Raw genomic sequence first — 21,569 nt, 5'->3', positions numbered from 1 at the left:
CTATTTGTTGCCTACAAGGGAACAAATAACTAAACTGCAATAAGAGTTTATTAAGTTAAACTGGCATTCAACTGATATGTAAGGTAAATTTTGCTTTTATTTTTCAATAAAAGGTTTTTCTCTCAATATTTCATATATCAGGTATATAACAGCCTTGTTCTAGGGTTTCAGCTTGCCTCTCCTAATTTAGCATTGCTGACCCAGTCTTCAAAAAGACATGCTAGGATATAAAGCCTTCATGTTTTTATAGTTTCTATTACCATTAGATTTGAACTTGAGAGGATGGAAACCTAGAACTCGTGAAGACTGCCATGTGAAATCTGAGCATGAAGGTAACAAAACGGAATAGAAACTTGTTTCTGAATGCAGCCATACCCGAATCAGACCCAAAACTTGGGCTTTTCTATAATAGGAGACACTAATTCTCTTTTTTCCTTTTTGAGTTGGGTTTCTCACTTATAACAGAAAGTGTTCTAAATAACTCATCACAGCTGCAAAGCAAATGCTGCAGGGCTGATGAGAGTATGTGACCAAGGACCTTAACCTGGCTGACCAGTCAAGAAAGAGAAGTTATGTACAAGTAGTAATGTCTAACCCAAGATGTAAAAGGTGTGCAAGAAGCAGCCAGATCAAAAGGAAGGAGCAGGTGCAGCGAATATGTTTTCCAATAGAGTGAAGAACTACTATGAGGGTTTTTTCAACATTTATAGAACTGATGCAAGGATGAGATGTAAGGAGGAGAGAAGAAATGTGAAAAGGTTGGAAAGGATGATGGAGACTTCAAAGACCATGTATTGGCATAAGTTATGTGGCCACTTGAAAAGTTTTTAATTAAAATTTTAACAAATGCACATGGCCAAAATTCAGTCAGTGCAATAGATGCTATTAATTAATAAACTCTTCAAAATTCTCCCACCTCAAAAAAGCATTGAGTATTGCTAAGAGTTGACAATCGATAACAAACTACATCTCAAAGAACAAGAAATGAGAATATAAATATACGATGACTTTTAAAAACTAAGAAGGGGTAGACAAATGTAACTGTAGATTTAAGGAGGACCTAGGAAGACACTGGATCCCCCAATCTAAATTATTCCTTCAAAGTGTCTCTCTTGGAGTTATTAGTTATTAAGAAGAAAAACCTAAGCAAAAAAAAAAAAATGATTTTTTTTAAAAAGTATCTCCAGAACAGCAAGGAACTAAACTTTTAAAGGCCACATAGCCAAGAATAAACCTAAGAGTATGTCTCAACCTGCCCAGTGTCTGTGCCCAGATGTCATAGCTTGCACAACCAACAGTCTAGACACTGGATGGATGCCACACTTAGAACCGCTGTTTCTGATGCTTCTAAAACTAAACAAGAATGACTACTGCTACCACCCATCACCAGAGTGGATTTTGTGCAGTACCATCTTCTTCAATATGACTAGCTTCTGGTCCAAAATTGGAGGTAGGCATATTATACTGATGGAACCTATCCATGTCTGAGATAAAAAGGGGGCTGGTAATAAAGCATCTAACATTTTTAGCTTTTCTAGTGAAAGGAAGGCACTGACTCACAAATTGAAGGGTTTGCCAAATGCAGGAAAAGGTTCAAATGCTGAAAGCAAATAAATGACAAATGTTTACGACTCATAACAACCCTACTGATGGCATTTAGGCAACCACACTACCCTAAATAACAATTATCAAAATCATATGGTACTGCCCAACTGGCATGGCTCAGTGATTGAGCATCAACCTATGAACCAGGAGATCACGGTTCAATCCCCAGTCAGGGCACATGCTTGGGCTGTGGGATTGATCCCCAGTGAGGGGCATGCAGGAGGCAGCCAATCAATGATTCTCTCTCATCATTAATGTTCTATCCCTTCCTCTCTGAAATCAATAAAGAATATATTTTTTTAAAAACACAATATTGTACTTAGAGTCAAAACACTGTACCACAGATGACATGTTGCTTATAAGGGAAAAAATAAACTTTATAATAGAATGATTAGATTTGTCACCGCTTTACTCACTGATCAATCTCAGCACCACTAAGAGTAGGACAATCACATCTGTGATTCCAGATATAATGCATTATGATATACACAGCATCAACCATAAATGCTGGCGCCCAAAAATGTTTTTAATTTAAACAAATCTTTAGATCTATCTTTCAGCTTACAGGAAATAGAAAACAATGAAAAAAATCAGATAAATTCAAAATGCAGATTATACAGAACAATTGATTAGGTATCATGAAAAGAAAAAGGATAATGTGGGGAGATGTACTGTAGATTAAAATGGACATAAGAAATGTACAACAAAGTCCATATATCAACATATGTGTAACTCTATTGAAAAAAATCTGCATTATTAACTGATACACCTAGTAAACAGGCAGCCTCCAATATTAACGTTTTCATGAAGCAATAAGATTTCCAAATTACTCTTGCCAAATACTGGAGAATATTTCCTTTGAGCCTCACCCAAATATTAGTCCTAAAATAAAATTAGACTATAAGAGTAATTAAAAACAATAGTTAGAATTATTTGAGAAGCAGTATTCCAACATTTCTCAACAACATTCAATTATAACCCAATTAGAATTGTCAGACAAACACAGGATACCCAGTTTAACTTTGAATTTCAATTTTTAGTGTATGTATGTTCCAAATATTATGTGTGCTTTTATTAGCTAAATTTGGCAACCACAGTTTTACTAAAAACACAAGAGTAAAATCTGATTTATGCATTTTTTCATTATAAAAGTTACTTAAATTTAGAAAAAGAAAAAAAATCCATAACCCTATCATACCAATACAAATTCATCACCTCCATTTGAATAGAACTCAAAATTCGCATCAAGCTAAGAGGCCTTTAAATGGCAGGGATTTAGAGATAACTTAATTCAATCTCTTTCCTCTTCCATCCTCCACCCATTTTGCAGAAGAAGAAACCAAGCAATGATAAAGTGAAATAATTTTCAAGAAAGGCTTAAATACAATACAATCAGCATTTTAGTGCATTCCTCATCTTTTTCTTTAAATGGTTATATATACCCTTCCTTAATAGGCATATTTATGCTATAGGCATTTATCCTATTTATGGTAATATAGTCTTTGTGATTATTTTCATGTTACATAATGGTTCTCAGAATAGATATATCATAACTTAAAGTCTCCTAGTAATGGAAATTTAAGTCAATTCTGATATGCTGCTACTATAAATAATATGCTCTGAGTATTCTGCACAGACTTGTTTTTTACCTTTTCCTTTTTTTGCGTAGTTATTTAGGATAGTCTCAGAAGTGAAATTACTAAATCAAAGGTTTATTACAAGGTTATGAACAGTCTAACAATTCAAAATATATATGCCAAATTATAATTCACTAGCAATATTTACAAATGCTTCCATTACTAAAATCTAACCAGCATTACATATTACTATTTTCAAAAAATTTAAAATAGGTATAAAATAATATTTCATTTTGCTTTAATAACATTTATTTGAATACTGATAAGATCTAACATTCATCTATGAGTTGTATTTCCTCTGCTATCAACTGTCTGCTTATTTCCTTTACCCATTTCAAAAATGTTTTTGTTCATTACAATAATGAAGCTTCCCAAGTAAAGAATGAAAGGACCAACTGTCTAAAATTCTAGCCACATGGACCAAACAAAAAACTATAGTTTATGTCTACAATCCCCACTGCCTTCCAAAATTACTACAAGCATCACTTTTTATATAAACTCTCATTTTATTTATATGAATACTACTTCAAGTTTTATTTCATATAAATCATTACACTCATAATTTAAAATAATTTAAAAGTTGATGTAACTCAAATTTCCTGATATTTATTTTTTTTAATATATTTTATTGATTTTTTTTTTTTTACAGAGAGGAAGGGAGAGGGATAGAGTCAGAAACATCAATGAGAGAGAAACATCGATCAGCTGCCTCCTGCACGCCCCCTACTGGGGACGTGCCCGCAACCAAGGCACATGCCCTTGACTGGAATCGAACCTGGAACCCTTCAGTCCGCAGGTCGACGCTCTATCCACTGAGCCAAACCGGTCAGGGCAAATTTCCTGATATTTAGAGTAAATGCCAAAAAAGGTCAATTCAACCTAGTACTGGAATATGCCAAAGAAATTTATCTTAACTAACAGAAATCCAGTTGCAAATCTCTTTAATAATCCAGATACAACAAGAAATCTGATTCTGCAATCAGAGTTGACTCTCCAATGCTGTCAGTAATTGTGCAAATATAAATATGCACTACTGGTTTCTAGAGAAGACAGAGTAAGAAACGAATTTAGTTGAACACAAATTCATCACCTCCATTTGAATAGAACTCAAAATTCGCATCAAGCTAAGAGGCCTTTAAATGGCAGGGATTTAGAGATAACTTAATTCAATCTCTTTCCTCTTCCATCCTCCACCCATTTTGCAGAAGAAGAAACCAAGCGATGATAAAGTGAAATAATTTTCAAGAAAGGCTTAAAGCTAGTTAGGGGCAACAATTTCTGCTTCATTATATAATCAAAACATTATGAGTGCTTTATTTGAAGCTCTAGAGGTAACAGAAATGAAACAGAGAGCTCTCAAAGAGCTTACATGCTACTGGAGGATGGAAAGAAAAAAGGAAGGGAGGGAGTAAGCAATGCAGCAGAGTAAGCCTAGATGATCAAGAGACCACTTCAGACTGGGTGGCTTGGGAAAGATTCAGGGAATATGAGAAGAGCTGAGATCTGAATAACAAGAAGTCAGCAATCTAGTACTGGAATATGCCAAAGAAATTTATCTTAATTAACAGAAATCCAGGAGAGATTACGGAGCGAGCATTCTAATTAGAGATTCTCTTATATCCAAGTACGTATTAGTCAAGCCACAGCTTTTATACTTATTTAAAAGATATTACAAACAAATTTAATAATAAATATGGCACTACATTTTTTAAGCAGTATACAAATTAAGACAAAATACTGTCATAGGAAAATATCTAAATCATGATGTTTTAATTTAATGTACTTTGGAATGATGCATAGAATAATTAACCAACTTTTTGTTGTTGTTACTCATCACCAGAGAATATTTTCCCATTGATTTTTAGAGAAAGTTGAAGGGAGGGGGAGAGACAGAGAGAGAGAAACTTTGATGTCAGAAAGACACATTCATTAGTTGCCTGCCGCACACACCCCAAACAGGGCCAGATTGAGCCTGCAACCGAGGTAGATGCCCTTAATGGGAATTGAACCCAGGAACCTTCAGTCCATGGGCTGACACTATCCATTGAGCCAAACCGGCTAGGGCAACCAACTGTTCAATGATCACATTGGAAGGTATCAAAGTAAAGACATTTTAATATTTATAGATAATTTTTTAAACCCTCAGAAGTTATCCGTGAAGGAATTAGGACAAGATAATTATAATATTTTCAAATAAGATGAAAGATTAACATTAGTCAAAAACTTCAGTTTCCAACTTTTCTATTAATTTTTCACACCAGCATACACAACAACCTAAGATTTTTTTTTCCAGCAAAACTATTTATCTTTAAACAAATTATACTAGGGACATTGGGCTTAGAGACTAAGTTTGTTTTAGTCAATAATTCTGCTTTTTAAAAATCGGTTATTATTAATACATGTATATATTACTTTCCCCACTACAGTCAAGTTTCTGAAAGACATGGTCCTTATATTTCTTTACATTCCTCCGCAGCACCTAACACAGTGCCTTACTAACAGTAGACATGTAATGAAATAGCAGATCTCACCAGCAGGAGCAGCAGTATAGATCTCAACAGTTTGTGGCATTAAAGGGGAAGAAAAGTACTTCACTCCTTGAAATGTCTTAACACACTATCACAAAACAATTTGACAGTCCATAAGCTTTAAATAAATTGGACTCAGCACAATGGGAAAAAAAATCTCTAGTCAAGTACTATGTAGCTTAGTATTATAAGGCTTTTAATAATAATTTTTAAAAATCCATCTGGTTTATCAGGTTTTACGCCAGAATGTAGTTGTTATGACACATCTGATCCAATCTGGTTCCACCTGTAAGCCTTCAATAAAGCCACAGGCCCTCCCCATCCATTTGAGGTCAAGAGCATGATTCTCTGCCATCATTCCCCAGATCATCCAGTTCTCCCCGACCCTATTTCTTGGTTTGCTGCTGTCAATTAAAGTTACTAATAAACAAGAAATACTGAGGATTCTGGCTTCATAATAGGGCTGAGAATACCAACCATGTGTGGAGCACTTTCTATGCACCACGCACTCATTTTTTTTTTTAATATCCTGTATTTTTATTGGTTTCAGAGAGGAAGGGAGAGGGAGAGAGAATAGAAACATCAAGATGAGAGAGAATCATTGATCAGCTGTCTCTTGCATGCCCCCTACTGGGGACCGAGCCCGAATCAAACTGTGACCTCCTGGTTCATAGGTTGACATTTAACCACTGAACCACATCAGCCGCACTTGTTTTATTTCTTAAATTTCATAGTCATGAGGTATTATTACTTTCATTTTACAGACATATTTAAGCCAGAAGTAAGATTACTTACCTAAAGTAACACAGCCAGTAAGTCTGTCAGATTTAGGGTTCTTCCACTCCACAAAATAGATCAATAACAATCCCATCACAAAAAGGCCAACATGATGGCAGTAAGAGACATAGCTACCAAAACAAGTGAACAAGGTTGGAAATCAGCAAGTCCAAGAAAAGAAACTACAATCTTTTCCACCTACTTGAAACCACTGCCATCATAACAATTACAAGCTTGACACAGGCTGGAAAAGGTTTTTCAGGCTGGTAATCTAATTTGCAGAACAAATAATTTGCTGCCATCTAGCTCAAAGCCTATATTTTTATATATTAGTTATTATACATTTTAATATATTTAATGTAATAAGGCTATTGATAGATCTAATTCAGTTCTAACATAGTTTACAAATTCACTTTAAAAATATGACTGAGGAGAGATTTGAAGATGGCGGAGTAGGTAAACGCCTATACTCATGACCTCCCATAACCACATCAAAATTACAACTAAAATACAGAACAACCATCACCCATAACTACTGGAAAGCTGGATGAATGGAAGTCCTACAACTAGAGAAGTAAAGAAGAAAGCACACTGAGACTGATAAGAGGTGCGGAGACATGAAACGTGTGCCATTTTTTTAACTGGGAGGGAGATTATCCCTGTGGAGACCGCCCGAGGAGCAAGGTGTCCCAACCCCACACCAGAACACCAGCCCAGGGTTCCAGAGCTGGGAAAAGAAGTCCCTATGGGCAGTAAGAACTACGGATTGTAAAAACCAGTAGGGATTGGGGCTTAGTGATACAGAGGCTGCTGGAGACCCAGCTGTTCCTCTTAAAAGGCCAGCACCACGAATTGAACTTAAAAGATCCTGCTTCCTCTGAGCTCCAGCACCAGGGCAAGACTCTGGGGAACAAAGACACATACAAGGAGGAACTGGATTGTCTGGCATCAGGACAGGAACTCAGGAGCGGCTTTTCCCCAGATGGAGGTGCTCGCAGGAATCATTGTTCCTATGCTGGGACCTCCCTGGTCACAGGGCTAACTGGCAGCCATGTCTGTTCGTCCCATCCAGGTGATTCCCTAAGACCCTGCCTCATCCAATTTATAACCCCAACCAAGATGTGTTCAGTGGCTTTTGCATATGAATTTCCTCCCTTGCTCAGGGTAAAATCTCTCAAACAAGCTGCAGCTGGGTCAGGGAGCCCCAAACCTGTCAATAAAAGGTCCAAGACCCAGCACTAGCACCAGCTTGCCTTGCTTCACAGCTGGGCCTTACCTGAGCATTTGCAAACCCAATACCAATAGGAGGAAGTTACAGATCTCTCTGTAGCTCCTGCTTGGTCACCCCAGGCAGTGGCTAACTTTGCACCTCCCTGGAGACCCAAGAGCCAGTATACCCAGTGGTCAATATCAGACCATACCAGATTACAACTCTACACATCCATCAGAGACCCACTCAAGGGACAGACTCAGTGAGCACCAAAGCCCCACTGAAGCAAGTCCTGCTTCATAGGGGTGTCTCCTGCATCACAGCTACTGTAGTCGCAGCTGGTCCTTACAGCTAATTGGCCTGGAGGTCAGTTCCTCCCAGTGACACCAACAGCAATCAAGTCTCAACTACAATAAGACTGTGCTCTCAGCCCACATAGGAGGGGTGCACCTAGAGCTCCCAGATCAAGTGACTGGGGAGGCTGAGCCACTGGGCCCTATAGAATACCAACTACACAAAGCCACTCTACCAACTCAAGGAAACATAGAAGCAAACACAGAGAAGCAGCCAAAATGCGGAGACAAAGAAATGGAAAAAGCAAACTAACGGATACAGAGTTCAAAACCATGGTTAAAAATTACTCAAGAATCTTCTAGAAACCTCCAAAAAAACTGAAAAGGACCAGTCAGAAATTAAGCATACACTTACTGAAATAAAGAATAATATTCTGGGATTCAACAGTAGAGTAGAGGATTTTGAGAATCAAATCAATGATTTGAAATATAAGGAAGCACAAAAACATCCAGCCAGAAGAGCAAAAAGAAAAATGAACCCAAAAATATGAAGACAGAGTAAGGAGCCTCTGGGACAACTTCAAGCATACCAACATTCATAATATGTGGGTGCCAGAAGAAGAGAGCAAGATATTGAAAACCTATTTGAAGAAATTATGACAGAAAATGTCCCCTACCTGGTGAAAGAAATAGACTTACAAGTCCAGGGAAGCACAGAGAGTCCCAAACAAGAGAAACCCAAAGAGGACCACACCAAGACACGTCATAATTAAAAATGCCAAGGGCTAGAGACAAAGAGAGAATCTTAAAAGCAGCAAGAGAAAAGCAGTTAGTTACCTACAAGGGAATGCCCATATGACTGTCAGCTGATTTCTCAACAGAAACTATACAGGCCAGAAGGGAGTGGCAAGAAATATTCAAAGTGATGAACAATAAGGACCTACAACCAAGATTACTCTACCAAGCAAAGCTATCATTCAGAATTGAAGGTCTTCACCGAATAAAGAGCTTCACAAACAAGAAAAAGCTAAAGGAGTTCATCACCACCAAACCAGTATTATATGAAATGTTGAAGGGTATTCTTTAAAAAGAGGAAGAAGAAGAAAAAGAAAAAGATCAAAAATATGAACAACAAAATGGCAACAAATACATACCTATCAACAATTGAATTTAAAAATCAAAATAAAGGAATTAAGCCCTAACCGGTTTGGCTCAGTGGATAGAGCATCAGCCTGTGGACTGAAAGGTCCCGGGTTCAATTCCGGCCAAGGGCATGTACCTTGGTTGCGGGCACATCCCCAGTAGGAGGTGTGCAAGAGGCAGCTGATCGATGTTTCTCTCCCATCGATGTTTCTAACTCTCTATCACTCCCTTCCTCTCTGTAAAAAATCAATAAAATATATTTTTAAAAAATAAAATAAAGGAATTAAGAAATCTAATGAACAAAACAAACTGCTGAATAAAATAGAATCAAAGGCATGAAAATGGAACAGACTGATGATTCTCAGAGAGAAGGGGGGTGGGGGGCAGGAAGAAATTAAACAAAGATCTTATATGCATATATGCATTACCTATGGACACAGACAATAGGGTGGCAAGGCCTGGGGCAGGGCAGGAACTGGTTGGAAGGAGTAATGGGGGGAAAAAAGAGGGACATCTGTAATAATCTCAACAATAAAGATTTTTTTATAGAAAGTATGACTGAGCCCAGCCGGTGTGGCTCAGTGGTTGAATGTCAACCCATAAACAAGAAGGTCACGGTTCGATTCCAGGTTAGGGTACATGCCCAGGTTGCAGGCTTGATCCCCAGTGGGGTGGGGTACAGGAGGAAGCCGATCGATGTTTCTCTCTCATCATCAGTGTTTCTGTCTCTCTCCCCTCTCCTTTCCTCTCTCTGAAATCAATAAAAATGTTTTTTTTAAAGTATGACTGAAAGTACTACTAAGTACCAAACACAACAAGAAAAGGAGAAAACATTTATGAGAATTTATGTGCCAAGAACTGTGCTATGTCTCCTCTTTATTTTAACTTATTCAAGATAAACAACCCTATGTAGTGAGTACTATTATCCCCACTTTACAAATAACTTCCTGATGCCATACAGAGCCAAGATTCCAATGTACAGCACACCAATTTCAGAGCCCTATTATCTAATACAAAAACAGACAAGTTACAAGACAATGTTATTAGTATCACAACATAGGATGCTCTGAAAACACACATGAGAGATTTCTAATAGTCTACAGTCTAAGTAAAGGCTTTCAAGATGATGCTATAATAAACCATTCAGAACAGAAAAATGACCTGGTCCACACTCTCTAAAAATAGCTGATATCCAAATGGTCAAGAACCCTAATTCTAATATCTTATATATAAGCAAATAATCTCTCACTAATGTTATATAGCAAATACTGTGCTGAACTATGTCTAGTATTCCATAAAATCTGCAGGTCGATTTAGATACTCCAGGCAGCCATACCTGAAACCTCAAACCAGGATGCATAACCCTCTGAAGCTTTCCTATATGACACATCCTATGCTGCCCCATCCTTGCTACACTCCCCTTTTTTTTATGTTTCTCCAATATGACTGTCGGCTCAACAGCCTCTTATCTCTGCTTCTCTCATACTGAATTCATGCTTTTCCATGTAAATAAAACAATGTCAGAGAATGAAACGAACTGTATAAAGAGCCATAGAGCTATAACACTCCATACAACAAAAAATGACCTTTCATACTCATCGTGATATTAACTTTTACCTGAAAATATACACTCAGGAAATCTAAATTTAAGGGACACTCATAAGAAAAGTATTAAGTACAAACATGTGACAACCTATTCTTAAGTTGTTCTACCCACCACATCCTCAAAAACATATTTTTCTATTGTGGGGGAGCAAAAATACATAACTATACCTTTCCCACGTTTGTTCAATCTACGTTCAAAAAAATTGACATTTAATGAATGGTGCCTGCTGATAATCCCATCTAAATTAAAATGTTACCTTGGGTCTATCTAGCTATTTTGAGGTATCAGAATAGAAGAAAAGTCACCCAGTACAAAGACTCATAGATTCTTAATGCTGGAAGGATCTTCAAGGTCACCTAATGTTATTTACATATGCTACTCATTGTAGAGAGAATTCAGATCACTAGGAATCATCCAACCCACTTTTACTCAATACACCACAACCTTCCTGCCTTCCTTTAGCATTTACTCACTGATCCTCTGGACTCACACAAAATATGTCTTCTACTTTGCAGTGTAGCCTTTCAAATACTCATTTGTTTGACTTATTTTATGCCATTAGTGATTACAAAATAATATATGTAATCTAGCTTATCTAGTTCAAAGATTTCTTTGGTTTCTCAAAACTATCCAGTAAAATGAAAACATCGGGCACATTTATAGGTGATATCTTGTAAACCTTACCTTTTTCACCCTCATAACCACCCTATGAAACAGACAAGGCAAGTCTCATCATCCCCATATAAAGAACCATCAATATAGAGTAGGACTTGAGAGTCACTACTAGTACAGTATAGGAAGATTTAGGAGCAAAAGAGACCTGCTTCTTAAGAACTCTGATTTTAAGCAAGTGAATGAACTCTAAACCAAATGTTTCCTCAGCTGAAAACTGGAAATAGTATAATAGCTCCTACCTCACACAGTTATTGTGAAGATTAACTAGGTAATGTGCATTATCTTATAACTAACTCAATAAATGTTAGTTATTATTAATTATGCAAAAAGAAAAAACTGTGGTAAATCCCTTATTCTCTCTGAATTTCATAGCAGCACTACATCAAGAAGTCCTGTTTTACCTACATTGTCTTCTACAAAATCAAAATGTTTTTAGTTATTTGCAGCTTAATGACTATTTTTCTTTACACACACACACACACACACACACACACACACCCTGACACCTCTTGGCCAATCAAAATTTCCAAAATCTACTATTGTCATCCTCTTCCAAACCCAATTCTCAAAAGCACAAATTTGCTAAAGCGCTTCCTTAGGAAAGTGAATTCTCAGTGGAACATAATAAAGTTTTACTATGATTCACATACAAACATACTGAGATGTATATGCAAAATGGGAAGTATCACATTAATTGCTAAACAAACAGGCTTCCCTAACCTACTATTATTACATTATCTTTTAAAACTATCTGATATCTTCAAATGATAGAGATTGCTATTTTAGTGTTTGTGAAACCAAGTGCAACAGGAGAAACCTGTTTCATCTATCAGAACTATTGACAATGTTGACAAGAAATACAAAATGCAGGCCAAAATTTAAAAAAAAAAAAAAAAAAAAACTTAGAGGCCAAGATTCATTAGTGAAAATTAAGCTGCATAACTCTTTTTTTTTAATAAGCCTGATTTGCCTAGGAATAATTCCTGACACTTTTTGTTTGTTTTTATTAATCCTCACCTGATGATATTTTTCCATTGATCTTTTAGAGAGAGTGGAAAAGACAGAGAGAAACATCGATGTGAGATAAACACATCGATTTGTTGCCTCCTGCACGTACCCCTTCCAGGGCCTGGGCCGGGGAGGAGCCTGCAACCAAATTACATGCCTTTGGCTGGAATCGAACTCAGGACCCTTTGATCCACAGGCCAATGCTCTATCCACTGAGCCAAATCGGTTGTGCAAGCTGCATAAAAATTCTATAGGTTCATTAGTACTGGCAAATAGGTGGTCCTAGGATTTGAATAATAATATCCAATTTTCCCATTAACTACCAGGAACTTTGGGTTAGTGTTAGAATCTATTCTAGACTATTGAAGGGGGGAAATGGATGGAAGAAAGAAGACATTAACTGAATTACAATTCAGTACCAACTTGATAGGCAGTAACATATCTTTGTTAACACAAAAAGACTAAGACAAAGGCAAATCAAAACATTAGTCCAAACATGGCCATTAAAATATGAGAGGAAGTTTTAAAATGAAAGAATATGATTCAAGACAAAAGAGGTTTGTGGAACTAAAACAATAAATGAATGAGATATGATGGCAAATCGCCGCTGAGATAACAAAATTACAGTAAAATAATCTAAGAAACCAACTGTTGCCAGTATATGTAAAGGCTCCCTTTAATGGTTGACGGTTTCACTAACGTATAATCTATTCAAAGTGTCATACCAAGATAAATTTACTACAGAGAAACAAACTACTCAAGCAAATACCTAATTACCACTTTAACAACCGTTTGCATTTACATAATGCTCTTAGCAGAGGGCCTCAAAATGACAACCACATCTTGAAGCACGGAATAAATACTCTACATGGTTTATCAAAACTAGTGTTATTTGTCTCTTAAACCTTAAAAACTGAAAAACACGGGTTTATATTTTTTCTAAAAATAGTGTTTGTTATTTGCATCTTCTGTAACCGAAGTCTGATTTTAAAGTACTGCAACTTGCATTACTGCTAATAATTGAGGGCAGAATACAAGTGTATACGTGGGGTAGAGGAGAGGCTGAGAAATCCTTCACTGGTACGTGAATGAGTTCTACATTTGCCTTTTAAAATGTGCCCCTTTCTTGGAAATTGGGCATATAAAAAATCCTTTTGGGTATGCATTACTTTCATATTTGTAACTATTTAACATGACAGTCTTCAAAGAGCTAGACATTTGTTTTTAGATATTTGCCAGGTAAACTGTATTTTCACCACAAATTCCAACAACTAATAGGAGTGTCTGTGTGTACACATACACATAGACACATCTATGTATATGTGTATATCTTTAAAAAATTTTGCATAGTTTAAGTTAAGGACATCAACATCACATTTTGTACCACAAAAAAAAAAATGATGGTAGAAAATTTGGAAGGATTCTAATAAACTCAATTTGTAAAGCCTAACACGTCTTCCTCCCTGCCCTCCCCCCACCAAAAAAAAACAATAAAAAAAAAGACTGTGCTGACATGATTAGCTAGTCCATTCAACTGGTGGGAGGTATCAGGCAGGTAGCATCTGAACTTTTATCATGCTACTTGGGGTGTGCTGTCTTGTGGAGCAGTTCAGATGAAACTGCTGAAACTTCCTAAAATGACAGGACAATATATATACTTTACGTATCAGAAGCTTAAATAAATGAGGAACACAGTATATACAAGACACTATTCATACTTACTATGGAACCAAAGCTTATCCTGAAGATTCTTTGTCGGCCATTCAGAAGTCAACTGGCTTTTTTTTTCCTTTTTTTTTTTTACAAACCAAGTAGCTATTTACTATAGCAACTTCATTACCAAGATTACCAAAATTTTCCACACACTGTATGTGTTTCCAACAGTCTCTGTATGTGTTGTTACCTGGGCAACAGTCTAAAAGTGGTTTTACCTTTATAGAACAAGTGGGTCAAAGAGAACTAAAGCTTCTTCATATTGACTGTACATCATTTTAATTAGAAGCAATAAGTGTGAAATCATCAGCAGACAGAAAACCTTGAGAACTGCCACCAGTACCTCATTTTGATTAACAGACACAACTTGAGGCCATTTATCTTCATTTCCAGGCACCTAATTCCACTGTGGAACAAGGCAAGCTCCATCTAAGACTTCAAAACATCCTGTCATACAGGCTGTCACACACATAAATGCTGAAATCCAAGGAACTTCTTTGAGTGAAAAAAATCTATCAATCCCTCCCACAGCTGGCTGTGGTGTGAAATACCCGGCCTTGCTGCCCTAAATTCTGAAAGCTAGTCAGCTCAGCTGAGCATCTATATAAAATGCCTTTCTGTCCGAACCAGACCTGCCTCCAAAAATTAAGTCCCAGTTATTTAGAAAACACGTTTTAGAGGGCACTTTGAAAAGACTTTCAAAACAGTTTCCTGCTCTGCTACAGCCAATTTGACGTTGTCTATTTGGCAAAACAAAAAATAATGGTATCTCCTTACAAAAAAAATAAAAATATTTTTCCCTTTGCAACAATTTTAGGACTGTAAACTTAACGTTGTTTCCCTAACACATACTTTTCCCTTCGGCTTTTACTCTAAGAATAGATACCTGAGTGTTCTTTGGGTCATATTCTAATCAGGAGCACAGCATATTAAGTTTATTTAATGTTAAGAAGTACTGGGTGTAGGGTGGAGGGTGGGGTGGGAGCTGGAAGGAGGGGAGTTATGGGGGGAAAAAAGAGGAACAAATGTAATAATCTGAACAATAAAGATTTAAAAAAAAAAATAAAAAAAAAATAAAAAATAAATAAAAAAAAAAAAAAGAAGTACTGGGTGGTCCTAGCTGGTTTGGCTCAGTGGATAGAGCATCATCCTGCAGACTGAAGGGTCCCGGGTTCAATTCCAGTCAAGGGCATGTACCAGTTGTGGCTTGATTCCCCAGCCCTGGTCAGGGTGCATGCAGGAGGCAACCAAGTGTCTCTCTCTCACTTCAATGTTTCTCTCTGTCCTTCCCTCTCTCTTCCACTCTCTCTAAAAATCAATGGAAAAATATCCTCGGGTGAGGATTAACAACAACGAAAAAAGAAGTACTGGGTGACTCCAGAAACAAAAATGAAAGGTAAACTGAAAAGCAGAAAGGGGCACTGGCATTCAAGGCTCTTCACCATCTGGTGCTGACTCTTTCTTGCCTAGCTCTTTCCCTTTATGCCTTTTGATCACCCTGGCCCAGAAAGGCCTTTCTCTCTATACTATTTATCTTATTTCAACATGTCCAAATCCTATCCATTCTTCAAAGCATGGTGTAAACGTCATCATTTCCTTTGTCCTTCAAATAAAAGTAATCTCTCCCTCCTCTCACTAAACCAGTGGTTCTCAACCTTGGCTGCACATTAGAATCACCTGGGAATATTTTTAAAATCCTGATTTCTGGGCCTCATCCTCCGGAAATTCTGTTTCTTTGTTACTAATGTTGTGGCCCCATCCCATAACAAAGAAACAGAATTTCCGTAGGATGAGGCCCAGAAATCAGGATTTAAAAAAGATTCTCAGGTGATTCTGATGTGCAGCCAAGTTTGAGAACCACTGCACTAAACTCTTGTAGTACCTTATCTATATTTCTTTACTACACAATACTTTTTGCCTTACATTATCTTTGCTTCCATATTTAACCCCCCACAAGAGCACAAAGGCCTCGGGGTCAAGGTTCATGCCTTAAGCATCTCTATTCAAAGTGCTTAATGCAGTGTCTTGCACATACAAGTATGAGGCCCTTCAACTGAGCTACATGAAGAGCTTGGGTTAAGACAGAAGAGAAGTCCACTAGAAACAACTCCAGATTAGGAGTCCAGGGACCTGGCTTTGTTAACAACTAACTATATAACCTTCAACTTTAGTCTTTTAGCATGTATATCTGCAAAGTAAACAGGTGGACTAAACCACTGTAAGCTGCTACATCGACTGGCTGTAAAACAAATTAAGGGGTCAAAACCTAGATTTTTTTAAGTAAAATTAAATAGAAAATATCAAGGTGTGTTGTAGGCAGTAGAGTGCTATAAATGTTTAACAGTGGCTATACAGAGTGGAAAAAGCCCTAAAATATACCATTAGCTGATTCCCCTGGTGTAAATACTGCCACCATGGCTGATTTCAAGCTACCAACATAATGTCACTGAACATGGACTAAGTAGGAAGAGAAATGCATAACTGACTTGCAAACCAGTATGATGAGCCAGCTCTAGCAAGGTCCTAAAAAGATAAGTATTGTTTTGCCAAACTTCTCTTTCAACTTTGTGAGCATGTGTTGAATCAGGGTATATGTATTTCTTACTATAAGTCACAATCAAAACAATTTAATAAATATTCAGCTAAACAATCACCTAGTCTCTTCCACATGTACTACACAATGCAATAAATCTTACTCTTGGGTACATCTGTAGTCTCTTCACCACAATTTGTATTTCTCTGCAAAAATGAAAGTAACACAGCCAAATTATAGGGAGTGGAAATTTGACTTAGGAAGTATCAGCAAAGGACCAAGATTCTCAGCCTTTGTTCAGCCCCACACACCTGAGGGACACAATATATTCCCACAAGTAGCAAAGGCTCATTTAGCAAAGGGTTGAGGGAAGAGGGGGAAAGGAAGAGAAAACCTATAGTTTGAAAACAAAAATCCAAATATTGTGATGTTTGTGCCACGCCCCCACCCCTCGGAGAACCTGGGTACAGAGAATACCAATATTGTAATAAAGTAAGTTTCCATACTTAACATTTCCAAGCCAAATTCCCCAGCATAAACTTGCATCCCGCAATGAGACCTCCATCACTAAGAATTCCCTCCTGGAATTAAGTTTTTGCCATGAACTAAAGACAGGTAGTATTTACTGAATTTGGAATAGGCAAGGGGGAAAATACCACAGCAAACAGTTGTTAGACTTCGTAGTCTGGGAAAATCAGGCTTTTATTCAAAAAAATACTTTATTTTCTTACTTCTTATTTAAGCTTTCTAAACTGGGCAAAGAGAGGAAAAGTTTCTTGAATATATTTTTGGCTGTACTATGTCTATCACTACAAAATCTGTAACCAGATTGTTCATGAGTGTTTATAAAGAATCGTGTTTTCTATTTTTAAGACTATTTAGAAAACAAGAAGGCTCAGAATTTCAAATATAGGCTCAGAATTTCAAATCTTAGCCCAAATCTAACTCCAAATCAACTGAATATATGCCTAAAAGTTTCCCAGGAAAATCCCCAAAAATTACACCAAAAAATTCCCCCCAAAATGTCAGAAAGGAGTCAGCATGAGCACAAACTTACTATACTCAAAACAATGATGGCATCCTATCTGCTGAATGAGTACAATATGGAAAGTAAATGAAGTATGAAAAGGAGAATGTTGAGATACAAGTTCTGCTTAATCCCATCTTCCTTATTAAGGTCCATTGACCATAAAGTGAAAATCACTCCCCACTCTGAAAAGCCAAGAGTCAAATCAAGTCTCCATGCTGAGAATATTAATGCTCTCCTTAAAAATTGAGTATGTTGCCCAGCCTGCGTGGCTCAGTGGTTGAGCATCGACCTATGAACCAGGAGCTCATGGTTTGATTCCTGGTCAGGGCACATGCCTGGGTTGTGGGCTCAATCCCCAGTGTGAGGCATGCAGGAGGCAGTCAATCAATGATTCTCTCTCATCATTGATGTTTCTAGCTCCCTCTCCTTCTCCTTTCCTTTCTGAAATCAATAAAACTATCTTTCTTAAAAAATTTGTGGGACATAGCAAAAAACTCTGATCATGGGAATCCCATAGGCTAATCTATTTTATTCTCCAAACACCCTCTATCCAGCCATAATCATCCCCACACCACTTCAAGACAATGGCAAGCTAGAATGCAGACCCTAAATACAAAAAAAAAAAAAATGTTTGCTACTACTCTCTTCAAAGTTAATCTCTACAAGCCTGGCTATCTCCCACTCATAATATTTTTACTCAGCACAACAGAATTCCTTCTTTTGACTACTCCAAAAGAATGGATAAAAATGCTTTCAGCTTTAAAGCTGTTTCATCTGAGTTCAAATAAATATACAAGAATTCAACAAATTCAGAATGGATTAAGGCAAAAACAATTTTTTAAATACAAATTTTAGAAGTCATAAATTTAGAATCAATGAGCTGAAATATGAAAACTCCTGCTTCACATGCCTAATAAAAGTCTGTCATTCAAATAAAAAATATCATAATAACTACTAGAATGAAAAGAAAATGATATAAATCATGCAACAAGTAGCAAAGGAATAACAATTCTCAGACTATCTCAACTATAATATATACAAATTGGCATCAAATAACTCAGGCCCAAAAAAAGCTTCATACATTTATAGTCACATCTTTTTAGGTCTATTCACTATATGCCCCAGTAGCACTGGGACCTACTACCTGTTTCTAGCTTTCTAGCATACAATGTAGGCCATATAATATGTTCACATGTTAATCACTGCCCAATGACATCCAATTCTTCCCAGATGACTTATTAAGACATAACATAAGAGCACAGCCCGGCTGGGCGGGGCTCAGTGATTGAGCCTTGACCTAAGAACCTGGAGGTCACAGTTCGATTCCAGGTCGGAGCACATGCCCAGGTTATGGCCTGGATCCCCTGTATGGTGCGCGCAGGAGGCAGCCCATCAATGATTCTCTCTCAACATTTATGTTTCTCACTCTCTCCCTCTCCCTTCCTTTCTGAAATAAATTTTTTAAAAAAATTTTTTAAAAGAGCCCATTTTGAACCGATTTAATACCGACACCAGTCTAACTCAGAGTCTCAACTAAACTCCCCAAGCAGGTGAGCACTTAATACAATTTTATGATAATGTATATATGAAATTCATCTTGTCTTTCCCCTCTGCAATTTCATCATCAGTTTCATACGGGACTCTCTATTGAGACAATGAATCACTACAGGCCAGTTCTCCAGGGCTACCAGCTCGTGGACCAATATTTTCCATGGGCAAAATCCACTCCCCATTTGACCGCAAGCAGACTTCATGTTTGTATCTCCTGCTGTCCTAGTACTGGATACCTTCCAAAGTACAGCAGAAACCAAATATAAAAACACGAGTCTGAGAAAAGTCAGAAGGCTTTCATGCAATTGTGTTTCCAGAATCGTAACAAGCAACCAACCGCGCACCTCCTCCCGCCGTGGATGCACAAGGAAATGCACATGTATTGAACCTGCAGGCCTTGAGATCAGTTTCCAAACAGCACTGAAATCCGTCAGGCAAGCAGAAGTTCTCCCTACCTGAGACTGGCGGTTCCCTTCACTTTCATGAAACCCTCAATTCCGCCACGGACCACCTAAATCGGGGTACGTTTTCCAAGATCAGCCTCCCCGCGAGGTACAAGGGGGCATACCCAGCACCTGGGGTCAGAAACCCGGTCGGCGCGGTCCCCTCGCGCCCCCGTCCACACGCGGACCCACGGCTGCCCGCCCTGCACCGTGGCGACCGGTGCGAAGCCCTCGCCCGTCCCAGAAACTTGGACTCGGCCGACTCTCGGGACTCAGCACCCACGACCTGGACGGGGCGACTGTCGGGCCAGGCGGACGGTCCGTCCGCGCCGGGCGTTCCTCGCAGGTGGACATCTGCCCAGGACGCAGCCCGTCCCACGCGGCAAAACCACAGGACTCCACAGCCGAGCCGAGCCGAGGCGAGCGAGTGCCGGGCGGAGACGGGGGAGTGCGAGGGCGCGACCCGGTCACGAACGGAAAGAAACCCGAGTGTGGGCAAGAAAACACCCCACCCGGCGCCGCGGGACTGCTGCGGCGGCGGCGACCCCGGCGGCGGCCACCGCGGAGGCGAAGGCAATGTCAGGAGGGCACGGCCGGGGCCGAGCGCCCCGGCGGCCACCCGCCCCCAGGTGAGGGGCGCCCACCCCGCCCGCCCCGGCCGCGAGGAGCCGCCACCCCGGAGAACCTCGCAGTCCGGGCGGCGATCGACCGTCCCGAGCGCGCCCCGTGCCCTCCTCCCGAGGTCCCCTCTCAGCGCAGCGCGGCCCGGCCCGACCCCCCTCCTCGACCCTCCTCCCTCAGCTCAGCCCCGGCGCCAACACCCCCGCCCGGCCCGCCGCCCCTGGCCGCCCGGCCGCCCGCCGGCCCCTCAGGCAGCCGCGACCGCCTCACCTCCTCCTGTCTCCGCGGGCAGGGCCGCCACAACTCTGCCAGGCGCCGCGTCCCCGCCGCCGCCCGCGCTCTGCGGCCGGGCCGGTCCCGTTCACTCCGCGGCAGCCGGAGCCGCGGGAGGCGGAGGGAGCGAGAGGGCGGGGGAGAGGCCGCTGGCAGGAAGAGGCGAGGAGGGAGCGGGCCGCGGGGGAGGTGCATCGGGGACGCGCACGTCGGCCCATCGGGAGCGGCGCGCGCGCTCCCGAGGGCGGCGGCGGCGGCGGCGGCGGCGGCGCGCGGCCCTGGCCTGGCCGCGGGGCTGCCGGGCGGGGGGCTGGAGGACCAGCAGGACCTGGGCTGTTGGAGTGGGGACCCGGGAAGGGGCGAGAGGGGCTCGCCGCCCTCGGGAACACCCCCCTCCCCCCCCAGGGACGCCACAGCAGCGGTACCGAGTTGTTGGAGAATTCTGAGTTGGGGACGATGGTTTTCTTGCTCGTAAACCTGGTTTCCATACTTTGGTTAATGTCCAGTCCTCCTCAAAGAATGCGAACTCTTGTCTGTGTCTCTTGCACGGTGTCACGAGCTCATGAAACGCTCCCTTGTTAGTCGGTCATGTGGGACTCGGGGAGACTGGAGAGAGAAATAACCCACGGGGTTGAGCAGGAGAGCGCTAAGCACTGCTTGGTGTTTATAAGAAGAAGAAAACGTGCCCTCATGTGCACCTCTTTATCCGTTGGGGTAATAAATTGGGGTGTACAAACGAGGTAGAGATAAAATAACCAACTCTTTTCCTCTACAAATATTGTATCAAAAAAAGAGCGTTGATCCTTGAACTGTGTGGACTTCCTCCTTCCTGGATCCTGCAGCCAGAAATGACCTGTAAATGTTCCCGATTTCCTTTGCACTTTGTTTCTATGTTTGTGGCACCTAATATTCAACCTTATCTG

The 21,569-nt window shown here is 39.9% G+C and overlaps 1 protein-coding gene across 2 annotated transcripts in view; it reads right to left on the bottom strand.

Annotated features, from left to right (window-relative positions):
• The window catches only part of RABGAP1L (RAB GTPase activating protein 1 like), a 425,164-nt gene extending 404,390 nt beyond the window's left edge, over positions 1-20,774 (bottom strand). Inside the window, exons 1-2 of one of the 2 annotated variants that reach the window (XM_070397213.1) lie at positions 20,644-20,774; positions 19,765-19,820 (exon numbers count right to left, since the gene is read on the bottom strand). The gene's annotated coding sequence lies outside the window, so the exon portion shown is untranslated. The remainder of the gene's footprint in view (positions 1-19,764; positions 19,821-20,643) is intronic. The other variant, XM_070397212.1, reaches the window with a different exon arrangement.
• Between the last annotated feature and the right edge of the window lie 795 nt (positions 20,775-21,569).

Source organism: Myotis yumanensis, unplaced genomic scaffold, assembly GCF_028538775.1.
Source record: "Myotis yumanensis isolate MYYU_CA2020_CCGP unplaced genomic scaffold, mMyoYum1.0.hap1 SCAF_17, whole genome shotgun sequence".
In the NCBI taxonomy this organism is placed as follows: Eukaryota; Metazoa; Chordata; class Mammalia; order Chiroptera; family Vespertilionidae; genus Myotis; species Myotis yumanensis.
This window is presented reverse-complemented; position numbering and strand designations above follow the sequence as displayed.